We start from the raw sequence: 19146 nt of genomic DNA, 5'->3' as shown, positions 1-19146 counted from the left end.
GAATGAGTGAATGAGACGGGATGAGTTTGCTAAGTACAAAAATGAGTCGCAATTTTTGAATGAAAGAAACTGCTGTTCTAAATGTGTCCTCTAGATGTCGCAATATCAATTCTTTGTATCTTTGTAGATGATGCTACATATGTAAAACACAACTAAAACACATGATGTTAGCGCACCAGTCGGGGAAAATGAGCAAACTACATCAATAACATCCTGTAATTTGATTTTGATATTATTTATTTATCTTGATAGATTGAAAATGAACACCAATGAGTTGACTGATGAACATTATCACATAATTGATTCTGAAAGTGTAAAAAAGGACAACTAAATATAGAATACTATTGTATGTAAAAAAAAAAAACATGATTTGTACATTTTCAGAATGTGTTTGTTCTATTTTTAAACAAAGAAAACAATCTGCAGTTGTCTTTATTTTTACGTTATCTTGCTGTAATTTTACCAGTCCGGCCAACTTGGAGTAGATCTTCCTCCATGTGGCCCCCCATCTAAAATTAGTTTAAACACCCCTGGCCGAGATCTTCCTGCGAAAAGCAGATACGAGAAAAAAATCTAATTATGAAACGGAATAGATCCCTAAAGATTTGTTGAGTAATATCAAGGATTATCCGTCGGTGGCGTTCCCAGACATGTGGAACTATCTTGAGTTCCAGACGTCATTCTAAACCACAAATTGTGGTTAAGTCTGTCGCCGTGGCACCGCCGTTCCACATCCAGTGGAAATCCTCGGTTACACTTACAAACGTTGCTTGGCGAGATAAAGAAGAAACCATACTTGGGGTTTATGGCACGTAGCAAAAGGAAATGCACTTTCAACCCACTGCACTCGCAGTGAGCGAACTCGACCACAAGGTAGCGCCATAGCAGAGCTAACAATACGGAATACAGATTTACAATGTAGACGACCTAATCTTTTCTCCAACTTTATACATCATACCTCAGGCAGAAGGGAATTTATGGCAATACAGATTTTAGGCCATATTGCCCACCCCTCGTAAAAAGTGGTCTTCTTTTCCTGTGAATGATGTTGTAAACAGCAGTGTGTTTGTTTTCAGGCCAATTCATACATTAACTTGTTATTTTAAGTACATGTAAACTTACTGAATGCCTCATGTGACTGAGCAAATCTGGACATTTCTCAAGCATGTTTGTCATTTTGTGTCCTGCAGACGTCTGTGAAGAACAACTTCTGCCTGAAAAACAGGAGAGTAGCTTCAGGATGTTGAAGGAGGATCCACCAAAGAGGAAGACCAGGCACCACGGACCCTCTGAAGTCCCCTTTTCCTCTTTGACACAGACCCTTCCCTGTAAAAAGGAAGAGGAAGACTCACTGACCCCCCACATTAAAGAGGAAGAGGAGGAACACAGCGTTAGTCAGGAAGTGACTGGTGTCCCTGTGAAGAGTGAAGATGATGAGGTCAAAGGTCAAAGTGAGGAGAAGAGAGAGGCGGAGCCTCCAAGCAGCAGCTCAACACAACACATGACAACAGAAGCTGATGGAGACCACTGTGGAGGATCACAAGCAGACAAGATCTTAGCTCCACTATCAGATAGTGAGGACACAACGTCACACTCTCCTGACACTGATGATGAACACTCTAAAGATGATGCAACATGTCACACTGACAACACTCACTTCACATGTTCTCACTGTCACAAAACCTTTAAACACAATCGTCATCTGGTAAGACACATGAGTACACACACTGGTGAAAAACCTTTTTCTTGTTCATTCTGTGGTAAAGGTTTTACACAAAGGCGATCTTTGAAAATACACATGAGAACACACACTGGTGAAAAACCCTTTTTCTGTTCAACCTGTGGTAAAGGTTTTACACAAAGTCAACATTTGAAAGGACACATGAGAACACACACTGGTGAAAATCCCTTTTCCTGTTCAACTTGTGGTAAAGGTTTTACACAAAGTCAACATTTGAAAGTACACATGAGAACACACACTGGTGAAAAACCTTTTTCCTGTTCAACTTGTGGTAAAGGTTTTACACAAAGTCACAGTGTGAAAAGACACATGAGAACACACACTGGTGAAAAACCTTGTATCTGTTCAATCTGTAGTAAAAGTTTTACACAAAGTCAACATTTGAAAGGACACATGAGAGCACACACTAGTGAAAAACCATTTTCCTGTTCAACCTGTGGTAAAGGTTTTACACAGAGTCAAAATTTGAAAATACACATGAGAACACACACTGGTGAAAAACCTTTTTCCTGTTCAACTTGTGGTAAAGAGTTTAGACAAAGTCAGAGTGTGAAAATGCACATGAGAAAACACACTGGTGAAAAACCTTTTTCTTGTTCAATCTGTGGTAAAGGTTTTACTAAAAGGCAATCTTTGAAAAGACACATGAGAATACACACTGGTGAAAAACCTTTTTCTTTGAAAAGACACATGAGAAGACACCCAGGAGAGAAAGTGTTGAGTTGCAGTGTGTGTGGTGAAAGATTGTCTTCTAAGTACCAGTGTAAGAAACACAAGTGTGCTGGTGAGAACAGCAGCAGCAAATGAAACTGCAGGATTTGAAATAAACTGTCAAGACTTTAATGTTGACTTTCTAACAACATCAGCACATATAACATGTGTGACATCATTGTTGTTTGTGTAACTATCTTTTTAATATGCTCCTACATTTATAGATTAGATAGTTTGAAATATTGAAGTATTCCATATTTGTATTTCTACTTGTTAATGATCCCATAGATGATCACCTTTATATGATGTACATATGTACTGGTTCACATGTGAAACATCTTCTGGACCACTTCAGGAAGCATATTATTATTTACTTTATACATCATTTGAACTCTTGTCTTTTATACCATTTTAAAATGTGTGACTTTATGAATTATTTGTTGGGTCTCTATAATCCATTTTATTAATGATCTTTATTACTCTCTTTTGTAATATGATGATTGTTTTATATGTATGTCCCCAGACCTTTATGCAATATAAAAGTGAGAGAAAAAGGCTGAATTGTTTGTGGAAGGATGTTTATTTTTTCTTTTTACAAACTTACATTCGTGGATAAAACAAAAATTCCCATTATTGGGTTTTAAACATTTTTAATGTATGTTTTCTTTTTAAACATCCCCAAAACAATATCAATATCAATCAAAGTTTGGAGTGTCAGGCACAAGCCAGTATTGTACATCATCCCACAGACATTTACTTTGCATACTGTAGGAGCTAATTTCCTTATTTGTTCATATTGTTTTTATCTTGTTTTCTCTCATTGATTGCTGGCCTCTGTTCATGCTGAAATGTGTTGACAGGGATGGGACCGTTGCTATGGTGCGGTTGCCATGGTAACGTCATTTAATTGGGTTCAGGTGGGAGCACTCGGGGCGATTGCATGGAGGACACAAACAGTTTTTGGCCGTGCGTGTCGTGACAATGTTCCATTCAAGGTCAGCATACATTAGAATTTTCTAAACTCGGTTAAGAGGAAGAACGTTTGAAATGCGGGCTGCGACGGACAAAACATGCTACAAAGTAGAACACATTCTACAAAACAACATCCACAAAAGGCAAGAAATGCAATGCAGCTAATAACAGCAATAAGACTAGCGAGCACCATGTTTTCCATTGGCCGAAAATCAACTTGTAAGTCTTGATAAAGGTCTGCAACTTGCAGCAGTTTCCATGGTGTAGTGGTTATCACATTCGCCTCACACGCGAAAGGTCCCCTGTTCGAAACAGGGTGGAAACAAGGTCTTTTTACTTTCCTTCTTACCTCTATAAATAAGCAAGGAAATAAATGATAGCAAGGTCCTGTGTTTCATCATAAAATAGTTTGCAACATAGCTGACCACCTCATGTACAGCCGAGCACACACAACACCAAATTTAGAGGGTTCTCATATAGGCAGACCTCAGGCTTCTACATCATGAATGCTGGGTTCCATGAAAATGTCACGCACAAAGCTGTGAAATTTCTCATTCATTCAAGTCACTGTATTCTCAGGGCTTTCAATGGATTGCAACTGTACTGTTTAGATTGACTTATAAGATGTTTAACCTCTCTTTTAGCAGGAATCATAGGTGTAATTCCCAAAGAGTTAGAGAAGACAGCTGCAGTCTGAATGAGTGTTGGCCTTGCTTTCAAATTAAGAACCAGTCTAATAGACAACTGAAACCTAAATCATAGCAGAGGATGGTTTCGATCCATCGACCTCTGGGTTATGGGCCCAGCAGGCTTCCGCTGCGCCACTCTGCTGTCTTAATCTCCAGGATGCTTACTCTGGTGAATATCCTGACAAACTACTTGTAACAAAGTGATTTGGAACCCATCTGAAGTAGTGTTTCTTTCTGAGTCCTGGTTCAATCCACATTTAAAATGGCATTTTTTGGAAGAAAACATTGCAGTAAACATCAAACTCTGTGGATCCATTGGGATTTTATTCAAAATGAATAGAATTTGGCTTGCATTCATGTGGTTTGAAAACAAACTGAGAAAGTGTTACAGAAAAAACTTCAAGACACTGACGGGATTTGAGCCCAACATCTCCTATTTAACAAACAGGCACCTTGACTGACAGCTACAGTGCCTGGAACAGCATGGGATTTCAACACGATGTCTATAACCCTACACTGAATTAATGATAGCCAATTTGAGGCGATAGCATTGATTATCAGTAATTTACATTAGTTTAAACAAGAATGGCTTGAAAGTTATGTTGCAAACGTTTTTACTAGAAACTTTTTTGCAAATTTAGAGAAGGACATGGGCTGTACAAGAAAACCCTCAAACCCTCGTGCTCGCGTCAAGATTTCGTCCCTGGGTGGGCTTGAACCACCATCCTCTCAGTTAACAGCCGAACGTGCTGACCGATTGTCATTGTCTTTGGATGGGCGTAACTAGAAGTACACTGATTCAGCCTTCGGTGAGTCCAATATGTCCTTTGGGTGGAATGCCTGCGTCTTGCGGTTTTCACAAACATTGCTTTTGTCCCTTATGAATATTAGTTAAAATGCAATAAAAGCAACAGAATGCATTGGCCGGGAATCGGACCCGGGTCTCCCGTGTGGCAGGCGAGAATTCTACCACTGAACCACCAATGCCTGTGGAGTAAAAGAGATTTATGAACTCGGTTAAGAGGAAGAACGTTTGAAATGCGGGCTGCGACGGACCAAACATGCTACACTGAATTAATGATAGCCAAAATGAGGCGATAGCATTGATTATCAGTAATTTACATTAGTTTAAACAAGAATGGCTTGAAAGTTATGTTGCAAACGTGGCACATGTTTTAACTAGAAACTTTTTTGCAAATTTAGAGAAGGACATGGGCTGTACAAGAAAACCCTCAAACCCCCGTGCTCGAGTCAAGATTTCGTCCCTGGGTGGGCTTGAACCACCATCCTCTCAGTTAACAGCCGAACGTGCTGACCGACTGTCATTGTCTTTGGATGGGGGTAACTAGAAGTACACTGATTCAGCCTTCGGTGAGTCCAATATGCCCTTTGGGTGGAATGCCTGCATCTTGCGGTTGTCACAAACATTGCTTTTGTCCCTTATGAATATTAGTTAAAATGTAATAAAAGCAACAGAATGCATTGGCCGGGAATCGGACCCGGGTCTCCCGCGTGAATTCTACCATTGAACCACCAATGCCTGTGGAGTAAAAGAGATTTATGAACTCGGTTAAGAGGAAGAACGTTTGAAATGCGGGCTGCGACGGACCAAACATGCGACACTGAATTAATGATAGCCAAAATGAGGCGATAGCATTGATTATCAGTAATTTACATTAGTTTGAACAAGAATGGCTTGAAAGTTATGTTGCAAACGTGGCACACGTTTTAACTAGAAACTTTTTTGCAAATTTAGAGAAGGACATGGGCTGTACAAGAAAACCCTCAAACACCTGTGCTCGAGTCAAGATTTCGTCCCTGGGTGGGCTTGAACCACCATCCTCTCAGTTAACAGCCGAACGCGCTGACCGATTGCGCCACAGAGACTTACTGGTTTACATGATTAATTACTCCCCAAAAAATTATAAAATCTCATGTTACGATGTCCCGATGTTATTGTCTTTGGATTAGCGTAATTAGAAGTACACTGCTTCAGACTTCGGCGAGTCCAATATACCTTTTGGGTGGAATGCCTGCGTCTTGCGGTTGTCACAAACATTGCTTTTGTCCCTTATGAATATTAGTTAAAATGTAATAAAAGCAACAGAATGCATTGGCCGGGAATCGGACCCGGGTCTCCCGCGTGGCATGCGAGAATTCTACCACTGAACCACCAATGCCTGTGGAGTAAAGGAGGTTTCTGAACTCGGTTAAGAGGAAGAACGTTTGAAATGCGGGCTGCGACAGACAAAACATGCTACAAAGTAGAACACATTCTACGTGCACAAGGGATTTAACAACATCCACAAAAGGCAAGAAATGCAATGCAGCTAATAACAGCAATAAGACTAGCGAGCACCATGTTTTCCATTGGCCGTCTTTTTACTTTCCTTCTTACCTTTTGTACAGCCCTTACCTTTGGGCTGGTACCGAGGGCGACTGTGTTGACCAGTTTGACGCGTGTAAATGATAGAATGTCCAGTACTGTAGAACTGTGTTTGGATATGACAATCCGTTTATTACAAACTATCTAAATTAAACCAAATGTAAGTTATATAACAAAGTATGCTAACCTTGAATGGCACATTATACCAGCATTGTCACCACATGACACAACACGATATGATATGACACGACACGACACCACACGGTCGAAAACTGTTTGTCCTCCAATCGCCCTGCCCATGCTCACACCTGAACTCAATTTAAGGAGGCTGCCATGGTAACCCCACCATAGCAACAGTCCCCTCCCTGTCGACACTTCCTGGTTCTTAACAGGAAGTGGGCGGAGCAATCTGCCAAAAAAGGAAATACAACATGCTGAACCCAACAATCAATTAGAGAAAATAAAATAAAAGCATTATAAACAAATAGGGAAATTTGGCTCCAACACCTTTATAAATAAGCAAGGAAATAAATGATAGCAAGGTCCTGTGTTTCATCATAAAGTAGTTTGCAACATAGCTGACCACCTCATGTACAGCCGAGCACACACGACACCAAATTTAGAGGGTTCTCATATAGGCAGACCTCAGGCTTCAACATCATGAATGCTGGGTTCCATGAAAATGTCACGCACAAACCTGTGAAATTTCTCATTCATTCAAGTCACTGTATTCTCAGGGCTTTCAATGGATTGCAACTGTACTGTTTAGATTGACTTATAAGATGTTTAACCTCTCTTTTAGCAGGAATCATAGGTGTAATTCCCAAAGAGTTAGAGAAGACAGCTGCAGTGTGAATGAGTGTTGGCCTTGCTTTCAAATTAAGAACCAGTCAAATAGACAACTGAAACCTAAATCATAGCAGAGGATGGTTTCGATCCATCGACCTCTGGGTTATGGGCCCAGCACGCTTCCGCTGCGCCACTCTGCTGTCTTAATCTCCAGGATGCTTACTCTGGTGAATATACAGACAAACTACTTGTAACAAAGTGATTTGGAACCCATCTGAAGTAGTGTTTCTTTCTGAGTCCTGGTTCAATCCACATTTAAAATGGCATTTTTTGGAAGAAAACATTGCAGTAAACATCAAACTCTGTGGATCCATTGGGATTTTATTCAAAACGAATAGAATTTGGCTTGCATTCATGTGGTTTGAAAACAAACTGAGAAAGTGTTACAGAAAAATCATCAAGACACTGACGGGATTTGAGCCCAACATCTCCTATTTAACAAACAGGCACCTTGACTGACAGCTACAGTGCCTGGAACAGCATGGGATTTCAACACGATGTCTATAACCCTACACTGAATTAATGATAGCCAATTTGAGGCGATAGCATTGATTATCAGTTATTTACATTAGTTTAAACAAGCATGGCTTGAAAGTTATGTTGCAAACATTTTAACTATAAACTTTTTTGCAAATTTAAGAGAGAGAGAGAGAGAGAGAGAGAGAGAGAGAGAGAGAGAGAGAGAGAGATCAGAAGGCATAAGAAAAAGTATCTACATTTGTTTATTTACATTTGATTATTAACAATGAAATAGTTAAAGACTTGCTTCAACAACACTACTTTGCAACAAAGAAATGCTATAAACAAAAAGCTGCTACATGCGTCTTGTCATTTTATCTGCAGTGTTTACAATTAAAACTGACTTCTTTTCAACATCATAAATGTATCACTTTCGTTAAAAAGCTCCATTTGGGCTTGATTTAAAAGCCAGATAAAAGTTGTACAAATGGCAAAAAAAAAAAACAAGCAAAGCGAATTGAAATATGACAGTTTTCTTGAAAATGTTTTGGTTGGATAGTTTTCTTCTTCATGGTTGAGCCACACAAGTGCTGGTGCGGCCTACGCCACCTTGTGGTTGTCTTGCCCAACTGTTGAAGAAAAACATGTAAATACTACAACTAACATTTGATGCAATAAATCAAAGTCCCTTTATTTTGCATACTGAGAGACAATATCAATAATTGTATGATGGAAACTCCTCATGAACGCTACTTCCGCTTCCTAGTCTAGCAACACAACGCCATCAAGTGCTTGATTGGCGTCAACATTGAAGTAACAACAATACTATAGTTTAACACTTAAGTATTTCAAACAATAAATCAAAGCAAAATTCACTTTCTTTAATCTACTAATATGAGTTGTAATGATCAGTTTATTCTCCAGAGGAGTCAATGTGTCAAGCATAATAACATCACATCCTGTATGCCATATCAAAATAAAGACAACACCACAGTAAGAGACAAAATAAAGACTTGATGACGCGACTACCGCTAAATGCAAACTGCTATTGGTCAGAATTTGAGGCGTGGGAAACAGTGGTGGTCTCTCTTCCGCTGTAAATAAAGATGGAAGGAAGGAGTTTGCTTATTTATCACAGTGGTGTATTGTGAAAGTGGGCTCCTTACTACGGAATCATGTCTTTCTCAGTACCGGAGACAACCAAGTGTATGTCTTTAACTCCCAGGACAGAAATCTGAAGGCCACTATTAGATGATACACACACCATTTGGCATTTGTTTCCGCATGTAGCGACAAACTGCTTCTCTCCGCCTCTTCCCTTTTCAAGGTTGGGAAAAGACTTTTCTTGCTTCATTTGTTTTGTGGTGGTAGAAGATGATGCCCTCTCAGTCTCTGCAGCACATTGACAAGTCAGGTGGGAAGGCTTTTTGTCCAAAACAGTCCAAGATCCTTTACATGCTTCTTTTGTCCCAACTGAAGCACGCCCAAATAGCCAGGACCAGGTCAAAGATTTTTTTTAAAAAGGGCCTTTTCTTTTCTCCCCCCATTCCCGTGGCGGCGTTTAACGGTAAGGGGGAGAAACTTTTTTTGTTTTGTTTCTTTTTTACCTCAGAAAAACACGAAAAAAGATTGTTATCATTACCGATTTTAACATGGAAGAAAAGCTGGACTCAAGTCGTGCACGAAAACTTTTCTTTTTTTTTGGGCGAGTGAAGGTTTGTACAAATATTAAAAAAGAAGAGAAAAGAATGGCGAAGGACAGTCGTAAGGGGGGACCCCGGACCAAAGGACCGTCGCGGGGGGGCCAACTTTTCTCACATTTGTTTTTTTTTCCAAACTCCTTCCATCAACCCCAACCCGGGATTGAACGGGCCGAAGGATACTTCCTGGTTTCGACGAGAGGAAGCAAGTCGGCTGCAAAGAAAATGCAAATTAAAGCTTTTACATTGAAAATCCCGTCGCCGAAATGTTTTTGCGGAAAAATATAAAGGAAAGAAGAAAGCGTCCTTTTGCAATGAAGTTTAGGATGAAATAGGCTGGCATCATCATTACCACTTGTGGTCCCCTCCAAGGTTTCTTCCATTCCAAATATCCACCGCGCCCAGCAAAAGCCTTCCATCTTTTCAGGATCAAAGCCTTGAAAACAACTCACATCTCTTTTTGTCATCTTACACACGTGACTTACACACAACATGTGTTAAGAATTCTCCATGTTTATCTATGTTTTCAGATACTTTATTTTGAAGCATTTCTTGTCAGTGTCACGTCCGCTTCCTTCCTGTAGGGGTCACTTCCGCTTCCCTTTCGACGTGTGTTAATGTGTGCTGACTTGTTTCTCTGCTACGTTTAATCGGTGCTCTAGTCTTTGACGATGTGAGTATGTTGATTATTATATAAGACTAATTTAGTTTATTAATAGACATCACTGTGTTTGTGTAACATCTAGTGGTGTTTTATGAGTATTATTGGTGCTGTGTTGTCAGAATGCTACGAGCTAACATCTCCCTGTTAAGGATAGCATTGTTGCTGCTAATGTGGCTAGCTCACATGCCATTGTAGAAATGCAATATATTATGTCTCTAGTATTTTACTTTGAGCATATAATTATATTGTTGTTTAGTTAAATGACATAAATGTTGATGGGTGTTTGCTTCTGATTTACAGATACTAACTAACTAAAGAAATGAACCTAAACCAATATGCACCATTAAAGTTGGAAGAGTCCAAATGATGACTGTGTGTTCTCTGACCGGAACCCCAACATGGTCAATATCCGAAAAAAACAGTCGCAGAGTTTAATACTCAACAACATGCATCACGTGACTTACACACAACATGTATCACGTGACTTACACACAACATGTATCACGTGACTTACACACAACATGTATCACGTGACTTACACACAACATGTATCAGGTGACTGACACACAACATGTATCACGTGACTTACACACAACATGTATCACGTGACTTACACACAACATGTATCACGTGACTTACACACAACATGTATCACGTGACTTACACACAACATGTATCACGTGACTTACACACAACATGTATCACGTGACTTACACACAACATGTATCACGTGACTTACACACAACATGTATCACGTGACTTACACACAACATGTATCACGTGACTGACACACAACATGTATCACGTGACTTACACACAACATGTATCACGTGACTTACACACAACATGTATCACGTGACTTACACACAACATGTATCACGTGACTTACACACAACATGTATCACGTGACTTACACACAACATGTATCACGTGACTTACACACATGTATCACGTGACTTACACACAACATGTATCAGGTGACTTACACACAACATGTATCACGTGACTTACACACAACATGTATCACGTGACTTACACACAACATGTATCACGTGACTGACACACAACATGTATCACGTGACTTACACACAACATGTATCACGTGACTTACACACAACATGTATCACGTGACTTACACACAACATGTATCACGTGACTTACACACAACATGTATCACGTGACTTACACACAACATGTATCACGTGACTTACACACATGTATCACGTGACTTACACACAACATGTATCACGTGACTTACACACAACATGTATCACGTGACTTACACACAACATGTATCACGTGACTTACACACATGTATCACGTGACTTACACACAACATGTATCACGTGACTTACACACAACATGTATCACGTGACTTACACACAACATGTATCACGTGACTTACACACAACATGTATCACGTGACTGACACACAACATGTATCACGTGACTTACACACAACATGTATCACGTGACTTACACACAACATGTATCACGTGACTTACACACAACATGTATCACGTGACTGACACACAACATGTATCACGTGACTTACACACAACATGTATCACGTGACTGACACACAACATGTATCACGTGACTTACACACAACATGTATCACGTGACTGACACACAACATGTATCACGTGACTTACACACAACATGTATCACGTGACTTACACACAACATGTATCACGTGACTGACACACAACATGTATCACGTGACTTACACACAACATGTATCACGTGACTTACACACAACATGTATCACGTGACTTACACACAACATGTATCACGTGACTGACACACAACATGTATCACGTGACTTACACACAACATGTATCACGTGACTTACACACAACATGTATCACGTGACTTACACACAACATGTATCACGTGACTTACACACAACATGTACCACGTGACTTACACACAACATGTATCACGTGACTTACACACAACATGTATCACGTGACTTACACACAACATGTATCACGTGACTTACACACAACATGTATCACGTGACTTACACACAACATGTATCACGTGACTTACACACAACATGTATCACGTGACTTACACACAACATGTATCACGTGACTTACACACAACATGTATCACGTGACTTACACACAACATGTATCACGTGACTTACACACAACATGTATCACGTGACTTACACACAACATGTATCACGTGACTTACACACAACATGTATCAGGTGACTGACACACAATATTAGTATTTCCAACTAGGACTTTCCCTCATGTGTGTTGTGGCAAAATGTGAATGGCTGACAAAAATGTGTTTCCTTGGCGGAGGTCACTGAACCTCCATTTGTGTCTTGGTGTGTCCACAGTGGATTAGTAGGTGTGAGACAAACACTTTATCTTCCTGGTTGTTGTATCGCTACGTGTTTGACATTATTTAAGACTTTATGGTGCCTGGAAAAGGACAGTTTGCCTCTTCTGTGGTATTGATGAGATTTAAAGGAGTGTTGTTAGTCCCATGGTGATGTGATAAAACCTCTTTCTTGTTTGGAAGATACACACAATTGTAACTGTTATTTCTTCCTGCACATAATAAATATGTACAACGTGTTTGGATGTATTCATTTATGTAACATTGTCATTAAATGTAATAGTGCCTGACAAAAAGTGATTCCACGTAATATTTTGATATTTACACATCGCATATTTGACTAGAATACCCTTATGAGCATTACATATATCAACATCAACTACCTACTGTACTGTTTACTTGTTGAAATACCCTTTTTGGAGAAAATATATACCCATATAGTTTATATGTCTATATATAATATAATATATATATATATTTTTTTATATATACATATATATTATATGTTATATGTATTATATATTACTGTAACTTGTTCTTAAAAATAGTAGTTATTTTGTATGTCAAATTGAGTGTTTGTGTGTATATATGTATACTGTATATATGTATGTGTGTGTGTGTATATATATATATATAAATATATATAAAACAATGACACAAATATAACACGTTTTTCCTCTCAGCACCAGCATGGAGCTGTGTAGCATTTGTCTGTGACAGAATGACATCACACTAAGACATTCAGTGACAGTTTTCCAGTGTTTATCAGTCATTTTTATTTACTTATTTAGAATTTTGGTACAGTAAAAACCTTTTAAACAAAGTGTTTGCAAGTGAAATTTTTCTGAAAGTTTATTCTTGCTATCGTTTACATTTTCAGAATGTATAATATTGTTTTTTAGAGAAATATCAGGTTCAAACACTGATGACATCTATACAAGACAAGAGGCAAATAATCAAACAGAAACAGAATTAAATTTGGACTCAATATTGAGGAGAAACATGGCGACTGTACTTTCTGTACAGTCTTCAACCACGCTCTGCCAAAAGATTGCACTCCTTCTTTATTTGACTTTCTACCCCCACCTGACCACAGCTGCTTCCAGAGGGAAGAGGGTCGTAAACAGCGTTGCCTTCGGTTACCGAACAGTTCAAAAGCAGAGGTTGTAAAAAAGTTAAAAAAAAGAGTTCCATAAAATAGTTCAAAGAGAGTTCCATAAAATAGTTCAAAAAGAGTTTGTAAAATACTTCAAAAAGAGTTCCTCTGGAAGTCGGGCAGATCCTGAAACTGTCCGCTTTGAGCATTCTTCTTGGTACGTTTCGAAGACAGCCCCTGTCCTTTTGTCAGGAACACAATGTAATACAAAGTTTTTTGTGATCATTTAGAAACAATTATTCTAACAGAAATGTTTTGACATTTTGTTATTATTGTTAATATTGTCTGAAATCTATTTTTGGCAGCAGCAAAGTGGCCATTTGGGTAGTTTTTAGCTCTAAAAAGGGTATTTCAACAAGTAAACAGTACAGTAGGTGTTGATATATGTAATGCTCATAAGGGTATTCTAGTAGAATATGCAGAGATGAGATGTGTCAATATCAAAATATTACTTGAAATCATTTCTTGGCAGCAGCAAAGTTGTTGTTTTGGCATATTTTAACTTTGTAAAGGGTATTTCTACAAGTAAACAGTAAAATAGGTACTTGATTTATATACAGTATATGTAATGCTCATAAGGGTATTCTAGTAGAGTATGCAGAGATGAGATGTGTCAACATTGGCGTTGTTAGGCCTATTTTAGGAGGGCTCAAGCCCCCCTAAATATTCTTAAGCCCCCCTAAATCATTTGGTGTTATATATTTTTATTTTTTTATTTTACAAATACATGCCGACATATTCATTATAAAGTGGCCCGAATATGAGTTTAAATAAATAATCATATAACCTGTCATTATTCACTCAGTTTCCCCTCACTTCATAGCGTAAGGTAGCGAGCCCCTTTAGTGCGCCGGTATCCAATCCATTCCACTTCTTCATATAGAAAATGCCCACATCACTCAAAATCCAGTCCGCATTTTCTCTGCGACCTTGCTTGCGGTCCTGCAGGTGTACGAAGTACATTAGCACACAGCACTGCAGATTGCAGAACAAGAACGTGAACGGATGCAAAATGGACATAAGAAAGGTTTTCAAGAAAGTAAGTATTCATCACTGCTTGTAGTAAAATTTATTAGCTCCACTTTACACCTGGTCTGTGTTTGACAAAAAGTAACTTTCCCGCTCTAAATACACCATCTTTGTAGTCATTTTTCTCCTGCGTGGACTTCCGTCCTCCTTTACAATGAGTGAAGCTGCACCAAACCTTGTGTCTGCAATTGTAAATCATTTACTTTTTAACTTTTGTGTTTCTTGTAGAATCTATATCAAGTAATATACATTAGCCTATTGTTCAAATAATGGAAAAAGCATCATTAAATAGATTTGTTGTATTGTATTGTTACATTAATAGCTGCACGGTGAAAGAGGGGTTAGTGCGTCTGCCTCACAATACGAAGGTCCTGACTAGTCCTGGGTTCAATCCCGGGCTCGGGATCTTTCTGTGTGGAGTTTGCATGTTCTCCCCGTGACTGCGTGGGTTCCCTCCGGGTACTCCGGCTTCCTCCCACCTCCAAAGACATGCACCTGGGGATAGGCCCCTCCCACCTCCAAAGACATGCACCTGGGGATAGGCCCCTCCCACCTCCAAAGACATGCACCTGGGGATAGGCCCCTCCCACTTCCAAAGACATGCACCTGGGGATAGGTTGATTGGCAACACTAAATGGTCCCTAGTGTGTGAATGTGAGTGTGAATGTTGTCTGTCTATCTGTGTTGGCCCTGTGATGAGGTGGCGACTTGTCCAGGGTGTACCCCGCCTTCCGCCCGATTGTAGCTGAGATAGGCTCCAGCAGCCCCCGCAACCCCGAAGGGAATAAGCGGTAGAAAATGGATGGATGGATGGGTGTTAATCATTTCATAGGATTTTCAGAGGGAGGAAAAACCAAGACATTGAATACAAAATGTAAAATGAATAAATACATAAAAAGAAAAAGTAAAAAAAATGGTTAAAAGCCATCGTCCCGGGGAGCATTTCATTTCGTCCCGTGCATTTTTTTACCGTCCCCGGGACGACGGGACTACGTTGATCTCAAGCCCTGGAAGTTACATTTTATTGTTTACATTATTTGTTTCAACATTGCACTTTGAAGATGGTCCCTCAGCTCTTTGACAGCTTTGGCTCTTTTTCACATCAGCAGTCTTTCTTATTTACAGTATATATAAACCTTTCTCATTTCTATTCAGACTTCCATATATATTTCATTTCCTTAACGGCTTGCCATAATATATATATATATATATATATATATATATATATATATATATATATATATATATATATATATATATATATATATATATATATATATATATTATATATAAGCCAAATTATCCCGGTCCAGATATGACTTTAATTCAAGTAATTAAGTAATATTTCCAGGGCTTGAATTTACAACCATTTTAGTCACATATGTTCCCAAAATGTAATCTGTGCAACTTCAAAATATTTGGGAACAAACAATTATAGTATTGTGAGCGAAAGTGGTGGCATTAGCCTCTATGTTGTGAAGTAATAACATCGAGGCTAATGCCATGACTTTCATTGTGTTTCAGTGTATGTTGAAGGATCATGCAAGTCATTGTTTCTTGTTGATGCTGTCAACAAAATGTCATTGTTGTTGTTGTACTGAACACACATTGAAAATAAACCCACTGAAATAATAATAATAACAATGAATCATTTCTAAGTCTTTGTTAGACGTTTGTGAAGATTTGTGCTCGTGCGCTACGTTCGCTCGCATCCTGTGCATCTCCTGGGGGTTAAGCCCCCCCTGTCCTTAAAAGCTAGTGACGCCCCTGTGTGTCAATATCAAAATGTTACTTGAAATACATTTTTGGCAGCAACAAAGTGTCCATGTGGGTAGATATTTGCTCTAAAAAGGGTATTTCAACAAGTAAACAGTACAGTAGGGGGTTAGGGTAACCCTAAACCTAACCCAGCAGGACCCTGAGGTCTTCAGACCAGCTCCTCCTGGCTGTTCCAAGAACTAGGCTAAAAACCAGAGGAGATTGATCCTTCTCAGTGGCAGGGCCCAGACTGTGGAACAACCTTCCACTATCTATTAGATCCTCCCAGTCTCTGAGACTATTTCAATATTAAAACATATTTTTACTCCCTGGCGTTCAAATCCAGTTAGGCAGCATCTTGGCTGTTTTTAATTATTGCTTGTTTTATCCTTTTGTATTTATTTATTACATTTTAGTATTTTAGGTGATATATTCTGCACTTCTTTTAAGGTATATTTTACTATTGTATTGTATTCATCCTCCTATGTTACCATGTTAATGTGACACTATGTGCACCTTATGTCTTATGTCTGTACAGCACTTTGGCCAACTGAGCTTGTTTTAAATGTCACATAGAAATAAATACACTCAACTCAACTCAACACATCATTGAGTGGCATTTACTTTTTACACTGGGGGGGACCAGACAAGCATTTAGTTTTTACACTGGGGGGGACCAGACAAGCATTTAGTTTTTACACTGGGGGGACCAGACAAGCCTTTAGTTTTTACACTGGGGGGGACCAGACAAGCATTTAGTTTTTACACTGGGGGGGACCAGACAAGCTCTGCTTCTTCCACTCATGTTGGACGCTTGATCACTTGAGCAAAAGTTGTGCTTGTAAAGTTTTGACATGTTCCAAATAAATACATTGAAAGTGAACATTAATAATAACATTTTAAAGTAATTTTTGGTTGTATGCCAACTTTGCGGAGCAGCTCTTCACAGCATCACCTCGCTAGTTAGCTTAACGTTAGCATCTTCCATGTTACATCATAACGATGTTGAATAAATGTGTTTGTGTGCCTTACAGACGGACTTGTTATTGGCTAACATATATACACATCATTTGTGGTCCATGTTTTTACTTCATTAGTACATTAACCTCCAGTCTTCACACAGTGAGCGTATAAATGAGTTTAACATTGGGGGGACATCAATTTATATCCCAAAATAATGTTAGGACAAATAAATGATTACACAGTATCAGTATCAGTCTATGTTTTTTTTCCAAGATGGCGGCGCGCACAGACGCAGCGGCTTACGGCTCTCCATTTCAGTGCTCTTTCTTCCTTCTTTTCTTCATGTTTTTTTTCCTTTTGTGCACCACCTGTACTGCAAACACCCGGTACACCCGCCAGTCACTCTTGGATATCGGTAACTCGCACCAGATATCTGTTTCGAGCGACTTTCACCACGAGCACAACATCCCAGATGACATAGCGAGAGCACAGAGCTCTCCGTGGTTTGTTGTCGGGTCTGGGAGACGGCGCAGACGGAGGAGGGAGAGGAAGCAGAAGCATGGCCGCAGGTCCGGCGTCTTACTCAGGCTTAGGAAACAACCCCACAAGCCACCTCTACCGAGCCTGTTCCTCTCTAATGCCAGATCCCTTGTACAGAAGATGGACGACCTGGAGTTACAACTTGCTGGAAACCGCTATGTTCGGGACTGTTGTGCTATGATTATCACCGAAACCTGGCTTCACCCGGAAATACCCGATGCTAGCATGCAGCAAGCCGGATGCACTCTGCTCCGCCGGGACAGAACTAAGGACTCCGGTAAGAGCAGAGGAGGGGGGCTCTGTATCTACGTGCATGAGAACTGGTGCAACAACGGGACAATCACTGAACAGCACTGTTGCCCGGACGTGGAGTACATGTCTGTTAGATGTCGGCCTTTTTTTCTCCCGAGAGAGCTGTCTGTTGTTATCATCACGGCTGTGTATATTCCACCGGACGCCAAAGTAAACACAGCGCTCTCTCTTCTGCTGAACACCGTCAACGAACAGCAGCGGGCCCACCCCGACGGTGTTCATATCATAGCAGGGGATTTTAATAAGGCCAATCTGAAGACTGTACTCCCTAAGTTCTACCAGCACGTGAAGTGTTCTACAAGGGGCAAGAACACCCTGGACCACGTGTATACCAACATAAAGCACGCGTACAGAGCTACACCCCTCCCCCAGCTTGGACAGTCAGACCATCTTTCCCTCCTGCTCTCTCCTACCTACACCCCCATCAGACGCCAGGCCAGGCCTATCACAAAGACTGTTATGACCTGGCCTGACGATGCACTCCCCAAACTTCAGGACTGCTTCCAACACACAGACTGGGACCTCTTCCAACAACAGGAGCTGGAGACAGCCACAGGAACGGTGCTGGACTACATAAAGTTCTGCATCGGGAATGTGACTGTGGAAAAAACCATCCGGGTTTACCCCAACAAGAAACCCTGGATGACCAGCCAGGTCCGCACACTCCTCAGGGCCCGCGACGCAGCCTTCAGGTCAGGGGACAGGGCACTGTACAGTGTTGCTAGAGCCGACCTGAAGAGAGGGATTAAAAAAGCAAAGGCGGACCACAGGAGGTGCATAAAGTCCCATCTGTCCAGCAAAAACCCACGGGAGGTGTGGCGGGGCATTCATGACATCACGAACTTCAGAGGCTGCA

General features: G+C 40.1%; 2 non-coding genes across 2 annotated transcripts; one reads left to right on the top strand and one right to left on the bottom strand.

The window, feature by feature from the left end:
• The first annotated feature begins 3676 nt into the window (after positions 1–3676).
• Positions 3677–3749, top strand: trnav-cac (transfer RNA valine (anticodon CAC)). Its single transcript has one exon. It is a non-coding gene; the product is annotated as a tRNA-Val (tRNA).
• A 2177-nt stretch (positions 3750–5926) lies between these two features.
• Positions 5927–6000, bottom strand: trnan-guu (transfer RNA asparagine (anticodon GUU)). The gene has a single exon. It is a non-coding gene; the product is annotated as a tRNA-Asn (tRNA).
• Positions 6001–19146: the final 13146 nt, after the last annotated feature.

This window comes from Nerophis lumbriciformis, linkage group LG28, assembly GCF_033978685.3.
Source record: "Nerophis lumbriciformis linkage group LG28, RoL_Nlum_v2.1, whole genome shotgun sequence".
NCBI classification, from domain to species: Eukaryota; Metazoa; Chordata; class Actinopteri; order Syngnathiformes; family Syngnathidae; genus Nerophis; species Nerophis lumbriciformis.
The sequence above is the reverse complement of the archived record's forward strand: the minus strand, read 5'-3'. Positions and strand labels throughout refer to the sequence as shown.